Source organism: Cataglyphis hispanica, chromosome 4 (assembly GCF_021464435.1).
Source record: "Cataglyphis hispanica isolate Lineage 1 chromosome 4, ULB_Chis1_1.0, whole genome shotgun sequence".
Lineage (NCBI taxonomy): Eukaryota > Metazoa > Arthropoda > Insecta > Hymenoptera > Formicidae > Cataglyphis > Cataglyphis hispanica.
In genome coordinates, this window is record NC_065957.1 from 11,671,455 (window position 1) to 11,691,895 (window position 20,441).

The window sequence follows — 20,441 nt, forward strand, 5'->3', positions numbered from 1 at the left end:
GACGTATTTTACGAATCCCTCGGTTTCGGTTCCCTCTTCGATAATACAGCTAGAAGATTGTGAGATACATGTTTAAATATATTCAAAAATAAATTGGAAATACAGCGCGTAACGTAGCATCTCCTTGTATCTCGGAAGCTCATCTCAGATATCCGGATTATGTAACGCGAGAATTATAGCGCGGGAGTCTAGTAATTAAATGCGAATAAATGTATCCAGGAGCCCCACGTCGGAGCGTGTTGCAGCACGCTCGGAGAAGCGAGAAGTCTATCGATTTTTCGACGCGGTCGATGTTTCCCTTAAAGTCTCCCGGAATATTTATCGCATCTTCGATCCGCTATTACGTACACGTGGAATTACTCGAACGCTCCTCTCCCCGGCGCGGCGCGGCTCGGCGCCGCGTATCCGCGAAATAAAATTCCTTTGAAATGTGATTCGTTTGCATGACTTTATTGGATGAGCTGCCGGCGATATTGAATCGCATGAATATTTAAAGATACGTCCCGCGCGTCCACGTCCCGGCGAATTTTCCCTCAAATTATTATCCTTTTAGCTCCTATTAAACGTACTTTTAAACGGGCCCACCCGCCCGCCGCGAGTCGTCGCAACTTTTCTCGCTGCTTTTAAATACCCCACTTCTATTTATTATTCTCACTTCGCCGCTTGAAATTTTTCGCATTAATTATTCATCGGCGTTAATTCGCTTTGGGTACATCAAACACCGCGGGAGGATCTTTTCTCCCCTCTCTCTCTCTCTCTCTCTCTCTCTCTCTCTCTATCTCTATCTCTCTCTCTCTTCAAGCACCCGTATGCCTTTAATCTCTTTTACATTGATCGAGTTTCAAAACGTTAATTCGCGAACGATGAAACGAGCCGGCCAGCTTAATATACTCGATTAAAAAATACTCGATGAAATTTCTCTTTCTCTTCGACGAGATTGAAATGTTAATTAGAAGGTATCCCTCCAAGTTTCTTCTTCTTTCTCCCTCCAACTGTGCGGAAATGAAGAAAAATTATCGCATCTGGCGTAATTGCACGCGTTATTAATGAAAACGGAACGTTTGTCGGCAAACGAGATTCGCGGGCTTTCACGTTGCAGGCTGGTGGCTGAAAAAAGCACTTAAAAATATTATTCCGCCCCGCCTAGACCTGTCCCGCGTTCCGACGTTATATCCTAAATACCCTGTCTACCTAAACTAACCGTCTACGTCTAAAGTATAGTCTAGTCGTGAGAGAAGGACGCTCGCCTAAGTAGCCTGCCGGCGCGGCGGTCGCTACGTCCATCTATTTTTCGTTAATTGCGTCGAGCAGGCGACCACGCTTCTCACCTGTTGCAAAGCAATAAATATATCGCGCTCCGTTATACATGACGATTCATCCACTCCTATAAAGTATGGAGATAAGCATCGCGTCTGTCGCGCGCCCCTACCTTATTTTCCGACCTACGTCGGGAGAAAAAGCCTCTAAAAATGGAAATTAACGTGCCGCGGCACGTACAATCAAGAATCGAGCGAGCTCCCGGTAAATCGCCTATCTAGCGTCGATCTGTCAAAGTTGTAATAACAGTGTAAGAACAGTATAAGTATATATACACTATATAACAAGTATATATATGTATAATAATTGCTAATATAAAATATACATACATACATAAATATATATATATATATATATTTTTTTTTTATGTATATATATAAATATATAATAATTATTTTTATTATTATAGTATCAAATATACAGGATGGCCTTAAATGTTCCGGCCAAACTTTGAGATTTCATGGGAAACTTAATTTTGAACAAAAGTTTCCTATAAACAAATGGGTCGAAAAATGCTTGAGTGAAACATTTGGGCGCACTCTGTATATCGAGAGAGAACGCGTACTTTTTTCCTTCTTAAAATACGATCAACCTATATACATATAGAGCGCAACATTTTTTATTTCTCACGTACGATAACATATGTTAGAATAAACGTCAGATACGTCTGATGATATTTATTAGCACGTCGCAACGATTTATTTAACAGTGGCCCCTAATAAAGCGTGTCTCTTTAATCAATGACCGCAATTTTCGAAGAATTCTTCCCTAACAGATTTTGACGTAAACGGGTCGCAATCGACGCGGTTATCGGTGCACCGATATCAATCGAGATCAGCTGAGCGGGAATGCCTAATTAAACTTTCACAAAAAAAAACACAAAATACGCATCCCTCAAATCTTACATAATCTACGAAACTCTCCTCGTTTACGTTCAGGCTTATTTAAAGGCTCGTTCAGGCTTATTTAAAGGCTCGTTCTTTCCCTCCTCTCGTATCTCTGTTTCTCCATCTGCCTCGTGTTGCGTCTACTCTACACGCGTACCACCTATGCGTCTCTCCTTCGGTTAGCTAGGTGTATCAGATTTCCGATAGCCGGCGCGGCACATGTATACTCTAACGTATGCCGAAGGTAGATTAGATTTTAATAATGCAATTTGGGTTTATACGGCAGCGAGGGGGACGACGACCCGGGGGAGAACGGCAAGGAGAAGCGAAGAGTACGGGACCGCGGCCGCTCCATTCGGTAAAACGAGCCGGTTTTCGCCCCGAGGAGGTAAATCCAACCTGGTAATTGTTAGAATTTGATTGGAGCCGAACGCCCTCCGCTCCGCGAGAGTCTGCGTGCGCGATTGCGGATACGAGGGGCTTTCTCTGATATAATTGATAACGGGGACGCGTGGTGAACGGGCCCCTTTGTTTCAAGGGAAACATCGGGAAATCGACAATATCCGTATGCGTTCGATCACCGGAAGTCAGATACGGGTGGTGCAGATTAATAGCTCGATCCCTAATGTTGTCCGCGTATCGCTGGGACTCGTCAAGGGAAAGATTAACGCTTTTTTTTTATATGAGGCTATTAAAACTTTTCATTGACGCGTAAACATGGCGCGTGTTATTAGATTAATCAATTTATCTATTTGGTTCTTTTATAAGAATCAATTTTATTATATAAGAATAACTCTAAGAATGTTTGATTTACTTGAATTTCAATTTACTTTGCGAATTTATTTATCATTTCGCGCAAAATTAATTCTTGATATAAACTATTAATAACACTCTTCTCTATATATATTTGATTACAATAGACATTCGGAATAAATGACATTTGGATCTTTTTATAGAAAACCATTTCTAATAAAATATATATGAGACTTCTCAAAATTTTCAATTTAAAATAATTTAAACTCGATTAGAATTTAATTTTTATCAGTGATTTTAAAAACCTGCTATATTTAAATTTATGCAATATTTAATCAGGAAAATTGCTTTTAAGAAATTAAATTGATGTAATATTATAATTCAATAATTAAAAAAATAATATAATAATAAAAATATAATACAATAATAATAATAAAATAATATAATATAATAATTAAAGTATACGTTTTAATAACGGAATTATCTTTGATCTTCTGACAATCAATTGTCTCGATATATCTCGCGGTAAAATAGGAGTTTCGACCTTTTTTATATTCAAATGTGAACAATTTATTATACTGGCAGTCTGACAGTTCATCATGTCACCCGTAATTCAGAGATTTTCAGCAAATATCTATCTGCATCGCCGACAAAAATAATCAACACAATTTGATTGTCAATAATCATGTGATAGTAAAAGAAACGCACTTTTCTTTCTGTCTCGAGAATCGAGGGAAAAATAATTCATTGTCGACTTTTTTTTAGAATCACTCGATCAATATCAATATCACCAGTTGACGAAGCGCTCGTTAATTTTTCAAGGAAGGCATTCAACACCTGAGGAATGAGAGAACGCAAGGCACGCGTAATGTCATATCGAAGATAGCGGTAAGTCAATGCCGCGAGGTAATCCGAGTGTCGGGTATAAAAATAGTCTGCCGGCAATCAGTGCGCGTAAGCGCGAATAAGTCGAACGAAAACCCAACGAATCTCTCTCTCTCTCTCTTCCCTTGACACGGATTGGATTCGCGCGCGTTAACCGAGATCGAGAGGCTGAGTGCCGCGAAGAGCTCGGATCTGAGGTGGACGATAGAAAAGGGAAAGAAGGAGATCTCGAACGAGGAGATAGAGGCGGAATGAGCCAAGTGAAGAGGAGAAAGGTGGCATGCGGATGCATGGGGGAGGAAGAGAGACGGAGAAGCGCAAGTGCGGTAGCACCATATAACGGCCAGATAATTTATTATAGCATTACTCACCGGTGGACACCTCAATGGCCAATGGGAAGGCCAAGTGGTCCCCTTCCTCTCCTCTACAACTGCTCTTTCTCTCATTCTCTCTCTCTCTCTCTCTCCATTTCTCACGCGCATAGTTGATATTATTTAGTTTCTCTCGCGGAGAAGCGAACCATCGAGAGGAAGGTGACGGTGGATGCACCTTGGCCGTGGTCCCCGAGGGCCCAACGGCGTGTAGATCATTCAGCCCGATAGACCGGTTTCGTGTCACGCGCTTCCACGGTCCGTACCGGCGAGAGAATTCGAGGCTGCCACAATATTATATCGCGGTACTATATTGTCGTACGAATAGGAAATTTCGAAGAAGCTGGCTATTAATTTTTTATGACATTTCTACATATAAATTGATTTAGGATTTATAGTTTTGAATTACAACTGTAAAGTACCAGAGGAAGTGGGCGACCGCCGATGTCAATTATTATATTTTGAGTGTTGATCTAACATCTCCGTTATCAGAAAAAATAGTTTTAAAATCCTATTTGTTCATTTTACAAAAATTTAAAATAATGCGAAGATAAATTGAGCACGTTGATAAAAGTTGTCAACATTAAAACTGATATCATTGTAAGTTGAAATGATGGCAAGTGACTTTCTTCAATAGACAAACATGTTATTTTTCCCAGAAAATTATTACGGTGGTATCATGTAGCCTTTTTATTAATAGTTCCTGAAACTTGAAATCGTTCGTAAACCAATCGTACGCGATAGAATAAGCCGCATCGTGTCGAGAATAACCATCTTCCCCCTCGTTGTCGCGTGGGGTTACCTCGAGGAACAGTTTACGATCGCGACCGAGTGATTTTCTATTTGTTTCTAAAAAAAAAAATAAAAAAAGAATCGTAAAAGGCAACCGTTCGCGTTCCCCGACCGCCGTAAAATGGCCAGTTGGCGAAGGGCTGAAAGGGAGGGTTACACGGGCCACCAAGGTTGCACAATCTGTCATACAAGTTTGGTAGGAGGCGGAGAAGGGGAAGGAAACGGCAACCTGTTGCTGCATTGTTACCCCGTGAATGTGCATGGTAGAGCGTGTGTATATATGTATATATATTATATACGCACACATGTACCATATTTTATATATGTATATATATATATATATATATATATATATATATATATGTTACACATATACACATATCATATATATAAACTGTCTTTCTCTTAGCATCTCCACCGCACGTTGGCATTATATAACGCGCACCGAGTTGTACATTTTGAGCGCGACTCATTTTCGCACGTGATAGGCCGTTTGTCATCGCCGTGAGAGCAGTTAATCCCGCGTTTTTCTTCCACGTGCTTCTAATAAAGTTTTTACGCCTCGTTAGAAATAATGGACCGTCAACGTATATCTGTCGTGAGGCGATTAGTCAAACATTTTTTATTTATAAAATATTTAATATCTCTATATATATTCACAAACTATAACAAGTGTGCGTGTAGTATGATTATACTCGATATAATCTCTCCATCAACAATATACTCAAAATAAAAATGATTATTATCCCACAAAATTATAATATTTTGAGTTGTGAGATTTAAAAAAAGAATATCCTCTCGTATAGGTATATTGGTTTATAAGTTATTCTCCAATAAACAAGAATGTAATTTTCGAATTGTTATTAAATCTCTCTTATGCGCAGATAAATTCGTTGATTTCGTAGAAAAGCGTTTAAGAAGAAGCGCCGATAATTCGAGTACTTTGATTAAACATTATACACAGAGGGATGAAAGTAGAGCCAATTTCACGCTGCGCTGAACTCAATAAAGGGATAAGGTAAACTACGGCCGTGTAACACAATAAAGGATTTGACATTGTCTCACGCATGACAAACAAATCCACTCACGCGTATTATTTCGGCGTAATTTTTTTTTTTTTCCCTTTCAATACGCGAGACACACGCAAAAGGCGACATGAAAATCGCCAAAAATCGCGCGCATCGAGAAGGATAAAACGGTTAATCTCGCGCATCACGAAGGCGGAAACATTCGTACAACTAATTTTCCGTCGATCCTCCACCGTCGGAAGCATCGAACCGTGAATCCTTACCAAATTGGCTCCCAGGAGTCTCAGACTTTAATCAGGGTGCACGTCGAGCTCCACCGAGCTTGCTCTACGAGCGACCGATTATTTCGTCGATTAAATCCCGAGGTATATCGATCTCTCGGCAACTTTGCTCTGCCTTTTACGATCCCGCCACGCCACTGAGTTACCAAGTTTTCAACTTTTCGCGCTACTTTTGCTCACAATGCATGTATTTTTCGAGGGCGGGGAGGGGAGGGAAGAGGGAAAAGAAGTTTATTTACATCGATATAATACTCGTTTCCGGAAGGCGCACCGCGTTGAGACTCGAATTAAATTCTCTACACTCGAGCGAGGAACGCGTATGCATTAACGTTAGAGCATGCGTATTACCTAATAGAGGACTCTTGCCTTCCGAAACTTGCCGCCTCCTCCTCTGTACTTAAGAATTTAATAAACGGTATCACCGTCCGACTGCCAAACGCGCGGGTTAAGACTTCTGCATGGCACAGGCTATTACCCACCTATGGTGGTGCCCCTACATCCAGCCTGAACTCAACTGGCGGAGTTTAAGGACTTCTGCCATTAACCGTATATAGTCGGAGGCTTTCAGGTTCCTCGCTTGCTTACAGGCGAGAGGGAAGAACCGAGAAAGGGTCCTGATATTCACATAATTTAGATCCAGTTAACACTCGATTGCCTTTTCGAGAAAGAGAGAGAGAGAGAGAGAGAGAGAGAGAGAAAGAACGCCCAAATTCTCCCCTCATCCGCCTCTTCCCGTTTTCCGTACTAACGACTTTAATCAACCTACCTACCTACCTACAACCTGACTCTCGACGGCGCTTGATTGAATGTGAAACCGCCATCGATTTGTCTCATGCGTTCGATTCCGGTTCGCGTTTCGCTCGTGATGGGATTATTGATGAGTTTTGTTTAGTCTATATAACACACACATACACACACGCGCGCGCGCGCGCGCGCTCGCGGCTCACTCTGCCTTCCCGAATTTCGCCAACGCGACGAACCTTTTCGAAACTGCATTTTAGCGCATTCTGAATTGTTTGTTTTACGAATATATATATATACAAATAAAACACGATGCGAGGAAAAAAAAAAATGCGAAAACACAAAAATATGCTAGTGCTATGAAAAAGTGGAAATAAAAATAGTAACAAAAGTTATCAAAAGTTTCTAAATGTATTATTCCGAAACGATATCGATTGTTTTAATGTTGTCGTAACTTCAATATCGTATCGCGCGTCATTTTATAACAATAATAAATAAATGGTCAAGTTTAATATATCGATATGCGTATATGGAGCAATAATAATTGTCTAATATCATCAGGCGTTTCGCGATGATTCACGTGATTCGGAATTGAATAAGCGTTCTAATAAACGTTATCTCTCCGCTCAAAGCGAGACAAACAGATGAGTCAAGACTTTCGGCCAACACAACGCATTGTTCGGTCGTTTACCTCGCGGTCTTACGATTAAGAATTTCGAGTAGTTTCTCGTAGTTTTGGAAACTTTTACACTGCGCAAACTAGTTTATTAAGGAACGGCGAAAGAACATAAACGCAAAACGAGACGGAGATCCGGCCGCGCACGTCTAAGGGTCAATTTACACTGTTCTGTGAAAAAGACAAAGAAAATTTGGCTGGTGTGAATCAAATTTTTTTGATTATACAGCTGTCGACTTTTTTTTCCTGTATCTAAAGCGAACACTTTAGAGGGAAAATTCGCCCCTCGTCGTCGGTCATATGTATCTTAATATTCGTTTCACGATTCGCACGGCGTGGATCCGCCTTAAGTGAAGCAAGCGTAACTGCGCTTCGCTTACAAGAAGCAGCGCTTGATTTTGCAGCTGCAGCAAGACAACTATATCGCTACTGAAACCGCATCATGTCGCATAAAGTCCTCCGGTGTCGCGTGTATTCGTTTGACGCTTCAAATAATTCCCTATCTAAACTTTAAATCTTGATATTGCATATGAACGAGATTTATTTTCACTGCTTTCGATTAAAATTATTTTACAAATACATCTGTTTTGAAAATATTTATGTAAAAGACACCAGATATACTATATTTTTTGAAAAAGGCTTTCTTATATAATTTATAAAAGATTATTATATATTCTGAAGGATGCAGTTGTACGTATTTTTTTTTATTTCGCATACTTTAATATATATATATATCCGTAATCTTTGAAAAAAAAGGACAAATTATATTATATAATTATATTTTCATTAACCTCATTTGCGTATATACAGAAAAAATTTCGTTTTGTATTCGTGTATTAAAAAATCGAATAATTTAATGCAACGTAAAATTATGGGGATTAATTTTGTATTCACTTATCCGCGATTATATGAAATGATTATATACGTTATATTAATATAGATAATTGTGTATATATTAAATGGAGCTCTGCGTACATGTGTGCGTGTAATATACATGTATATAGAAACTTTGGCATTTTCTGTGCCAATTTAATTTCTCCTTGTTGCATCGCAATATTCTCCTTTAGTAGTTTTCAAACGAAAACTTATGCCATTTCTTTTTTCTCGGAATTTGCGGAATAAAAATGCGAAGGACGACCTTTCGACGCGAGTTCTGTTTCGCGTAAACAGTGTCACGTTGAAATAAGCGGACGGGTCCATTCGATTCATGAATTACGGAAAAATCGTGCAGACGACCCACACATTTCACAACTTTTTAGCGCGTCGCGCTAATAATGCGTAACGTATTAAATTAATGGCACACGCCAATTGTACGTGATTTCGCGATTTTATTTGTCGTACATGTGCAAAATTAATAGTTGTCGGCAATTTTAATTGTAGCCGTGTGTTTACATGTGCGTGACGCTAATTCTTGCGTAACAATAAAAACGATTACGCGCCAAGGCCTCCGTAAATAACAATTTTTCAGCAAAGTGCTGTGCGAAAGGGCAGTAACGAGTCGAGGCGAGTATTGATCCGGTTCTGGCGTGGCCCAATTACAATATTTTATTGAACTATAACCACACGTGCTTGTCGTGTGTCGAATGCGAGAGAAAGAAAAAGAAAAAAAGTGGAAGAGGGAGAGAGGGAGGATGAGGGGGAGGGAAACGCGGCGCCTTTTCCTTGTACGCGCGATTAGAGCTAGGTGGATAATGCACGAGCGTGTCTTATCACTTGTTCCAACGTCGTTATCATTGTCGTCTAGCAACTAGCAACTTGCCCGAAACATTTCTCGCGTAGCTGACTAATGACCCAATAGTTTAGATAGCGAGACAAGCATTACTCGTTAGAGACACGATGATGGTGGACCGAGCTTACAGCCGGAAATCGGTAGGCGAAGTAGAACGCTCGGCAAACTATTCGTCATCGATCCTTTCGAAATACACATTCAGCTGCACATTACTACGCTACGTAACACCGCGATACTCATTAGGAAACCGCGTAACGATCCCGCGAATCAGCGCATTAACTGTAACAGAATGAATCGCTTCGTTTAACGCTGAAACGTAAGAGATTTTTTTCAGTCAGCTCAGTTCGCGTTTAATGTGGCTTCGTATGCGCTTGGCGAAATAATAACGAGGAGAAATTGGAAATTCAATTCCGCATGCCATTAAATCTTATCAAGGATGTAACCATGTGAATTTTTTTTACAGCGCATCGAAAAGAGATGGAGTGAGTTCCAGTTTAGGTCCTTCTTTCGACGTTCAAAATCATTCGCTCGCGTCAATTTATTTTTTTCGAACAAGAGGAATTCTCGAGTGAAGAGAAGGCAGATTGTCGACACGCGAGACGCGGCATCTTTGTCGCGATCGGCAAACCGGCAGTGTGACGAGGAGAGAAAGCGGAAGCCCTCATGACGAAAGTTTTCCGCCTCGCGATGGAAGCGGATGGGAGAGGGTGATATACAGCGGCTCTCAGCAAATTAAATGAGGGTGGTTTGTAGTGCTGACACGTACACCCGTTCGTCACACCCTAACCGCACGGGCCACCCCCCTTACTTTCCGCCGCAGAGGAAAGAGAGGGAGAGGGAAACGATAAAGAGAGAAAGGTAGAGAGAGAGAGAGAGAGAGATGAACCACCGCCCGCGCTCATCCCCCTCAATCGCCGGACGTCCGAAATTGAACTGCGCCATCGATGATAATGGCGATGCATACTTCAGGTGCAGCAACCGCGAAAAAGAGGCCAACCTCGAGATCTTAGCCGTGTGTGAGCTAACCGGTTTCGAGACGTGAGCGGTTTCAAAGTTCTAGCGAAGAGAGGCGGGGGGAGGAGGCATCCGGGAGATTGGGGAGTTGGGCGCAGCTCTCGTTAAAAATGTACGTAAGCAGTGCGCCCTAAAACTTACTTTTTCGTTAGACGCTCTCGCATCTAAGAGGAAACGAAAGAATGTTGCGCGGCTTTATTTCTCTTTGCTCTTTGCTCGTGCTGAGGAGAAACGGGAGAGAGGCGGGAGCGGCTTGAAATATTCATCATGACAGAAGACTTGCGCGTTGCGAAGGATTTCAAGAGCTCCTACGCGATTTTATAATTTTGCTCGTTTCCGCGCTCGATTAACATCATTATCTCTCCTTTCGGAAGTTTGATCATTTTTCTTTCAAAAGCGAGAAGGATAGAAGCGAGGACTCTCGCGCGACCTTAACGAGATTATGTTTCAACAATTTATTCCGACGTAAAACGCGATGAGATTTTAGATGATATTATTATAAGAGATATACGCGTAATGCGATAAAAAATAAAGAATAGAAAAACGTAAAATCATAATTTCTATAACTGCGTAAATTCTGAGATTATATGAGTTACGGACGTTTTTATGCAATTGCTTTGTAACATAATTGGATTTAGTAATATACAAAATTGTATAAATTTATTGTGTTATCTTGAAAAGAAACCATTTTTTAACATTTATATATTTTTACAAGGGTCTATACATTCTTCTTTATTTAAAGAATAATTTAAATTTATTTTTCCAATTTTTACATTATATTTTATATATTAAGCAACATATTGCATATTTAATTAATAAAGATAGGATATCTTAAAAATATATCAACATTTATCATTTCAAACTTATGGAAATGAGTAATGAACTCTGCGGCAATACAAATCATACTTGAAAATCTATTTCATGCAAGATACTCGAATTAAGTTGCACTTAGTAATAGAGAAGAAAATTATGCAAATTTTGTGATTATAAAAACACTGTAGAATGTTTTAAAAAAAAAAAAAAAAAAAAAAAAAAAAATTATACAGCTTTTTCGATTTTCTCGAAATTAGCTCAATTGGATTTGCGAAATTTACAAATTCAATTGCAAATATTAAATTTGTGTAAAACAATAAATAGACACACTTGACGCGCATTCGCTCCATATGACATTTTCATCAATGCGGGGTTGGCGTTGATGCTGTATTAAAGTTGCGAGTGTCCTCTGTTCTCCCCAGAAACGAATTTGTTATCACCGGCTAGAAACATTTCGCAAATTAAATTACATTGACGTATTTCGTTTAACGCGCTAGTCACAAACTTCGGATTAAATTTCCGACGCCATTGTCTCGGCTCTCGAACCGTGAATATCGCCTGCCTCACCTTAAATTCGAGACGCGTCCGAACTCGCAAACTTGTAAAATGTAATTTGCTTGGTTTAAGAGTAACATCACCGTGTCCAGTAATGTACATACGAGCTGCATTATCGCCATTATTCTCTCCTCTTTATTATTTATCACGCTAGACTGCACGTCAGCTTAATCCTTAAATTTGATTATGCATTTTACGAGATTACATATTTATTATAGCTCTGTTGTGTGCATAAATTTATATATTATTTATATAACAAAATTGTATTTTCAAAAAATTGGATAAACGGTTTTACGGTTTTATGCCAAACTGATATAAACTCACAAAAAAAAAAAAAAATTAATTTAATAGATAATTACTTTTGTAAACTTTTTGAAAAACCTATTACATTGTCTTTGTATTTATAATATATTTTTTACTGTAGTAAAAATTTTGACAAATTTAAAGCTTAGCGATAAATTAAAAATATTATTATGTAAATTGCGAAATATTTTCTATCGTCTTTCCATCAAAATTAATATCGAAATAATTACATGATCTGAATAAACTCGATAAAATCAATAAATGAAACTTTACTTTCATCCATTTGTTAAATCTCTTTCAGCTCAATCTGATTTATCATATAATATTTATTATACGAGAGATTTGCGCAAGATTTACGCAAACTTTGGGACGTAATTTCTGCAGCGAGATAAGTTAAATGTATGAGAATTGAATTGTCACCCGATACGAAAAATATCTGAACTGGAGAGAAAAAAGCGAAGTAATGATTGAACAATAATTGATAAAATTTGGATTTACAAAATTGGATACACGCACATACGCGTGTTTCTAAAATTACCTTACATAATCGCACGATTAACCAAAATCGGACGTTTACCAAGACGTTTATATGGCTTTTGATCGAGGATTGCCGCAGTAAATCTCGGATATCGATGTTGATGCGTCGCGGAAACATCTCGTATGCATATAATCGTATCCTATAACCGTTCCGTATACCTTTTATGCATGCGAGACACATCGCGAAGATACAGATTGCCGCGCGGGAACATCACAGAGGGACCGAGATAAAAGCTATAAAAACCGCAAAATGCGTCCGCGAAGAGCGTACTCGTGATCTCCGCGAATTCCGTAATTATTCAGGAGCGCATTATAGGGCTATCCCCCGCTATCAAGTCGTCACCTTTTCGAATCGCTATAATTTTATCGCGATACGCGAAAACTCCGAGATATACAGACGCAGGATTACGTGTCGCCGCGCATTATAAACCCTGGCCAATTTTGCGAAATTACGGCGATCTCGCCAACGGGATTTACGTAGTCGCCGCAGTCGTGGAAACGGGCGTTAATAATATCGAGCGTTTTAAAGGCGGCGGCCGCCGCGACCCTTTCGTAACCCTTTCTTATCGCCACGAGAATATGAAGCTATCAGTTTTAAGCTCGAGGCACCGGCAAACGATGCGGCGACGAAGTTCGCCAACTTCGAAATTGATATTGTCGGATATGAAGTTTCCGTTTACGGACCGGCAATCTTTTTCCTCCACGTATGCGCGGCGCGCCTCGAAAGAAAAAAAGGGCCGGAGTTAACTTTCAGATAATATTGCGGCGCGGAGACGTCGGTGGGAGGGAAGAAGGGTGCGGGGGTAGGCGGCGGGAAAGCGAGAAGGCCTTATTTATGCGGCCGACTGCCGCGGCTTAAGTGCAACAAATCGATTAGCGTGGGCTTTATCTTCTTTCCGCGCGTTTTCAACCTCCTTCTTCCTTTTCTGGAACACCGTCGAGACACGCGAGAGCGAGCGAACGGGCGAGCTACAGTTACCCCTATACTCACAGCTATACCACTCGTGGGAGGGGGGGGAGGGGTTGGGAGGGGGGTTGGTAGTTCGGGCTTAGAATCGGGGCCGCGCGCGCGACTCTAAATACAGTTAAGTACAAAATGTGGTAACGATGTGGGCGGGGGAACGCGATTTTCTTCCTCGTGCTCGCGCGACATTACGCGAGAGCGGCTTTTTATCTGTGCGCGAGATATGGTACTATCGGTTTTAAGTTGACCGTGCGTCAGATATTAGGCGTTCAAGTTTGCCGAAAGTTTTCCTCGCGGAAGAGACTACTCGGAGACCGTGTGTCGTTTTATCCCAAAAGTCCAATATATACGGATCGATAAGTCTCTCTCTCTCTCTCTCTCTCTCTCTCTCTCTCTCTATTGCTCTTTTTCTCTTTCTGTCCCGGCATATTACCTCGGTACATAATTCCGTATGTAATATCGTGACATACGGCTACTGAATTCGGAAACTTTGACAACTTTGAACTTTCACCCCTAGCGTCCGATCTTTTGCGAAGGGTTAGGGGCACATCGCCATCTACGAGAGACGATATCCTCATTGACGATAATGGAAAATATCGGAAAGCAAAGCCATCTTCGTGCTTTCCCTCCCGATATCGTATTACCTGTTATCTCATTTTGGTCAGATTATCTTACGTCTCTTATTTTGTTCAATAATATTCTTCATTAATATTCTTATTAATATATATATATATATATATATATATATATATTTTTTTTTTTTTTCAAAAAGATGCATTATTTGAATCAATAAATATCTCCATATTTCTATTATTAAAATATTATTTAAAATAATATTATTAAAATAATATTTGTAATATATCTGTCAAAAAAAGTATAATATCTACACACAGTTTTACAGAGTTCAAACACAAACACAATTTAGAAAGATATTGTTATCTATCGTAACAGATACATATATATATATATATATATATATATATATAGTGATTCATGAGATTGAGAATGTTTCAAAATAGGTTGAAAGATTATTTGGGAAAATACTACAATTAAAAAAAATATATATTATAGTCTTCTGATAATATACGAGCTATAAAGTAATATTTCTTTTTATATATTTACTCTCTCTCTCTCTTTTCTCTTTATCATCTTACTGGATAAAAACTCATAAAATTTATAAAGCATTTAAAGGAATTTCTAAATAATTCCATAGGACATATTCAGATTTTTCTTATTATACTCTCCTATTGAATTCCAAAACTCAAAGTTTAGCCATACAGTTATTTTCATAAGCACAACCAGCGAGATATTACTCCTGATATTGCAATAAATGTTGTTTATATTTTTTTATCACGAAACAAAAAATCTGCATGTAGCCATATGCATCGTGTTTCGCTCGAGAGTAATACACATCCGATAATACGCATTTCCTTAAACCACACGCGAACTCGGGAAAAAAAAACTTGCTCTCTTTTAATACCGCCCTCGACTTTCTAATGCTCTTTACGTGATCTACGCTTGCGGATATTATTATCAGCGCTAACAGCGAGTAATGAATACGAACCCTGGTTTCTCTAAGTGCATTAAGTACGCGACTCTGATAAGGGCAAAAGATATTAAAACGATATATAGAACGAAAGCGTATAGGAGATGCGATATCGCGTTTTATTAGCCGACATTAACGATTTTAAATGAGGCGTAATATGAGAAGACCGCGCTTGTAAGTAGAAGCGTACATGATGATGCTCGCGCAATATTGTCTTCCGCGAATGTATACGACGCGTGGATTAAATGGTGTAGCATCTCCCTACCGTGGAAATTCCTTATTTATGAGGCATATGACGCGCTATTTCCGCAACATAGAAAGTCGCGCATGCGAGATGTCATTTCACGGATTGTCGCCGGGATGAGCATCGCTTTATTACGGACAACGACGTCGTTCATTGGCGCCAAATGTTTTTAACAGAAATATCTCTATCTCTCAATGGAGAGCCGTTAATAAATACTGATGTAGATAAAGACGAGAAATTGGTTCGTCGCGAGACTTTGGGTTTTTTTTTTTTTTCGTTCTCAGCAACGAGGTCCAATAAACTTGATATAATCCGCAGACTCATCCTTTTATCGATCCCCGGAGAGACAGACGCCACTTGCGATTATAATCGACACTTCTTATTTCGCCTCGAAATGCCCTGTCACGCGAAATATTCGTGACAACGACGAAATAAAGATCTGCATCATCGATTTTTGCGACGATACAATTTATAATCTTATATTTATTTAGTAATTACTTTTTAAAGTCAAATAAACACGTTGCTTTTTTTCTCTTGTATAAAAATATATACGTGTATATAAATATATATATATATATATATATATATATATATATATATATATATATTTTCTATATAAATATAATAAATATAACAAAAAATTCGATATGAAATCTGATTTATTGTTTATTGTCTAAAGCGCATTTTATAAATTATATTTACATTTCCAAGGCAGTCTGTGTCGAATTTGTACTTTCAGAAAATTGTGCGCCACGAAGAAGCGCAAATAACCGTAAGTCGTGGGATCAGCCCGCGAGACTACTTTCAATAAAAAAGTATCGCGTAGTTGGTTTTACGAACATATATCCGATATTGTCGAAGAGGTTGAAAACAAAATCTCTCGCATCGGCACGGTCGTTTCTTGGCAATGGAAAAACACATAAATATCCGTCGACGACTTTATTCACGCGCGAATATTTGAGTGCGACGCTTTCCCCTTCCTCGCGGGATTTTCCGTCATAACGCAACGCGACGAAACGCGAGTAGCATCTTCCTTGCGAGAGAAAGTTACGACATCGGCCGTGAAAACGTGACGTGTAAAAGCAACAAATTGACCGTTTGATTCTCGATCCATCGAGGCAACGGCGCCATTTGCGGCCATGTCTTCCTTATTCCCATCACGCACCTCGAGCGGCGGAATGGAAATCCGTGTGCGGAATTCGCGCGCGGCATCACATCGGAAACTAAAAGTTGAGGCAGCAATATCGCTAAACGTGTAGACGAATCGTTACCGAGATGTTCGATCGAGTTTGCCGGATCCCCTTCGGCTTACCCGCGTCTTTTTATTAAGATGCAGCATATTTTTAAAAACAAACACCTCTGGATATAATTTGTGTACGCAGTTGAGGAAAAAAGCTAGATAGTGCGGGGCTTAAAATATCTAATTTATCCGCCGCTAGCACGTCGGCATGTTTAGTTGCCAATGAAAGCATAGTAAGGTACGCTTTAGTGCCCTTTCGAAAGACTCAAGGTACACAACATTGTTAATAAATCATTCCTTCTTTATTAACAAAGACGGAATGCTAAGAAGTTTGAAGCATGACTAAGAAGGTCGAGCTGCGCTCGAAATTAATTAACTTCCACTTTTATTATACCGGGTAGTACGTTCATGATTGTACTGTTGAAAAACTGAAAGATTTTATTAGCTCTACTCACCCAGTTTCAACATTTTATAAAATAATGAAATCGTGATTAAATTCATTTGGCGCGCGCGTTCTGCATTTTATTATGATTTTGTAGAAATATATAACGCACTCTTTATCAAGTCATCAGCGATGACATTCATTAATAACTCTTTTCAAAACTTTACCAAAATAATACAATGTAACTGAAAAATATATAATACAATCATATTACGTCAAGTTAAATATATAATAAAATAATTCGTAAAATTAAGATTAATGTAACAATTGTGCTAAAATTATTTCTTTGTTGTTAAAAGAAAAAAAAATTCGATTCTAATCCTTAAATTTTTACTCCCACAAGATGCTCTGTGACGTATTTTTACAAATGGAAAGGCTGAAAGGGTTAAACGCGAAAGAAACTTGATGCAATCTGCCGATTCAATAACTTCCATCTTGCTTTATCCGACGCGACATCTGACTAACCGAAACGACTTCAAAAGGCGAAAAAAGGGTGAGAGAAATCGCGGAATCTCCCGACGAAGGGGCTTTTCGAAAAAGCAGAGTCAGCATGTAGGACACTTCTGGCTGGTCGGGAAAGTCCTTGAACCGCCGGGAACGTCCATGGGAGTCGTAAAGTGCCGCGCGCGCTTCTCAAGAACGTGAAGAGAAGTTAAGATGGTACAACGTAGAGATAAAACATGTACTTCTGACCGTCGTGCCTTTTGATCTCCACGGTGCACGGTCATCTTCAAAGAGACTCCGGCTTTCCACTTGCCAAAATGATTCTTTCACGTGAATATATTCCGCCGCTTTGCTTTTCAGCAAAGCCCGATACCGAAAAGCCGTCGTCGGTGGGCAATTAAATTAATTTGTTTACGGCATCCTTTAACTATTCTCCCATTTCGCATGATCACGTCGAGCCCTTTCGGCAAAGGGGTTTATATATTATTTAATAATAATAATATATTTAATAATAATATAATAATAATATTTAATAATAATAATAATATTATTATTAAATAATAATAGTAAAACAAATCCAATTAAATTGCAACATAAAAGAATTTATTACAGTCGTATAATAGCTCTGTAAAATAAAGCCAATATCGTATATAATTTCATTGAGCGCGTTTTATATGTACATCTGCATAAAAATGCGTAAAAATAATGCAAATTATTTGTTAAATTGATTTTAAGAGAAATATATTTAGCACATATTTTCAAGATAATGATTTTTCTCTCAGTTAACGCATTTACACGCGCATTTGTTTGCGTTAGATATTGAACGGATGCTGAAATGGTTACGAATATGAGACCCACGCGATGCGCTTCTACGCGAATAAATTGATTACGTAAATTGCATAAACGCGAAACTGCGGAAACTTGCATTAGCAGAGCGCATATTCGATCGTTACCGATAGCAAACTTTGGGCCATAATTACAAATCGCGTATCTCTCGCTCGCCGAAGGCGGGCTAATCTCGAGAAGCGTCGCGAAGAGAGAGAGACAAACATCTTCCTCTCGCACGTGGCAGCTGATGTGAAGAAGACGTCACGCGGCAGCTTCTTATTCCGCGCACGCGTCTCAGTTCACAATGCACGGAGAAACGGGAAAATCTTTGCGCGTTACAGAAAGACGGTCCATCGGGGCAACACACGTATACACATACACATACATCAAGAGAGAATAAAGAAGGAATCCTCTGTCGCGCGCGTGCGCGACCGGCCGGCCGCAGGCGCGGATCCTAGTCGTTAAAGGCTCTAAAAGCGTTTACGGCGCCGTGTTTCACCGGGCAGCGATGTGAAACAGTTACACAATTATCGAAAAACCATTACGCCGAACCGACCGAGAGAGAGAGAGAGAGAGAGAGAGAGAGAGAGTCGGCCGAATGCTAACGATACGAATGCGCGGGTCACCACCTAGCGCATCACACCCGCGCGTGTATGTGTGCACACGCGTGTCCGTCCCAGGCCGGACTCACTCGCGTAAGCAGACGAACCCGTGATTTATAACTCCCGCGCCTCGTAAATATACGCGCGCGACAATATATCTCCTGGGCTTGTCGTGAGAGAGATAGAGAGTGCGGGTGCACTTTCCTCGTGAGAGAGAACCCACCCCTTTTTCTTCACTTTGTTTCTTTCTCACCTCCCATGTCTCCCCTTTCTTTTTCTCCTCCGCTACTGTTATTTTTTTTTCTTCTTCTTCTTCTTTATTTCTTCGCCGACGAGAGAGCGGATGCAAAGCTGGTGACGAACGGAACGCGAGCGGGTTCATCGCGAGGCCGAACCAACGACCGTCGAGTGAAAGGACTGCGATCGAGTTTACGATCCTCGTAAAATAAATCAATAAACGCTGTTTTAAGAGCCTACCGAACGTTATGAAACCTCCGCTCTTTCTCTCTCTCTCTCTCTCTCTCTCTCTCTCTCTCTCTCTACCTACCCTATTCTACCAACCCGCCAACCAATCTCGGGAAATTATTTCTTTTTCTCTCGCGGCATCGATGTCTCCACGAGGACATCCGATTTTTAAGGAGGCGAGTCGTAACTCGTTCCGTCATAACGATATCCTCGCGGACCGTTCTACGAATTTCGCCCCAACGATCGTGATCCCCGCGATCCAAAATCGGCGCCAACTTTTTACGGAATTTTTACGACCGCCATTACGAGCACGATTGCGGAATACTCCGTGTGACGGAAGGGGAGTTTAATCGAGTATCTCGCCGGAGTAACTCGCAAGGAAGGCAAATCACGTCGTTCCATAGACTTCGTTACATCGAAATTCGCGTGAGGAATCCAAACGGACAAGCGAGTGACCGGAACTTATTTATAGCGCGCAGCCGTAAATCGAGGCACGCTTGTGACCGCATGCAGAGTAAATAAAATGCTGGTGCTACGTAACCCCTTCGTATATATATATATATATATATATCTCTCTCTCTCTCTTTTTCTCTTTCTCTTGTCGATAAATATTTATAACCACGCGATGTACTATAAAGATCAATAACGTATATTATGTTTAGTCCAAGTCGGAAAGAAGCGCCCACCTTGAAGCTCATCCTGACCCGTAGTTACGTAGTACACATTTGAACGCTACGAGACGATGGTTAACCGGGCTCTACAATGGTTATACGACCAGCTGTAAATCTTAATTCTCGTTGCATTTCTCGGGCGTACGTCATTTCTAAGGGATCCCTTTCGACCTATCTTTATGCGGCGCGTTGTGAAAAGTCGTTTCTGTTGCGAGATGGTGTTTCCGACCCGCACCCTTTTTCAAGTAAATTTCCCTTTGTCACAACTCTTTCTTTTATCTCGCGGCAATAATTCACTCTTACTCGTGTACGT

At 40.0% G+C, this 20,441-nt stretch overlaps 1 protein-coding gene and 1 long non-coding RNA gene across 3 annotated transcripts in view; one reads left to right on the forward strand and one right to left on the reverse strand.

The window, feature by feature from the left end:
* LOC126848679 (toll-like receptor Tollo) overlaps positions 1–4,020 on the forward strand; it is a 54,124-nt gene extending 50,104 nt beyond the window's left edge. The window contains exon 2 of the transcript XR_007687294.1: positions 4,010–4,020. The gene's annotated coding sequence lies outside the window, so the exon portion shown is untranslated. The remainder of the gene's footprint in view (positions 1–4,009) is intronic.
* The window catches only part of LOC126848693 (uncharacterized), a 201,388-nt gene that overhangs the window by 92,560 nt on the left and 88,387 nt on the right, over positions 1–20,441 (reverse strand). Inside the window, exons 4-5 of one of the 2 annotated variants that reach the window (XR_007687298.1) lie at positions 11,855–12,015; positions 11,602–11,730 (exon numbers count right to left, since the gene is read on the reverse strand). The exons of the other annotated variant lie outside the window; for it this stretch is intronic. This is a non-coding gene — a long non-coding RNA (uncharacterized LOC126848693). Of the gene's footprint in view, positions 1–11,601; positions 11,731–11,854; positions 12,016–20,441 lie in introns of those variants that run through there. 2 annotated transcript variants of the gene reach the window in all.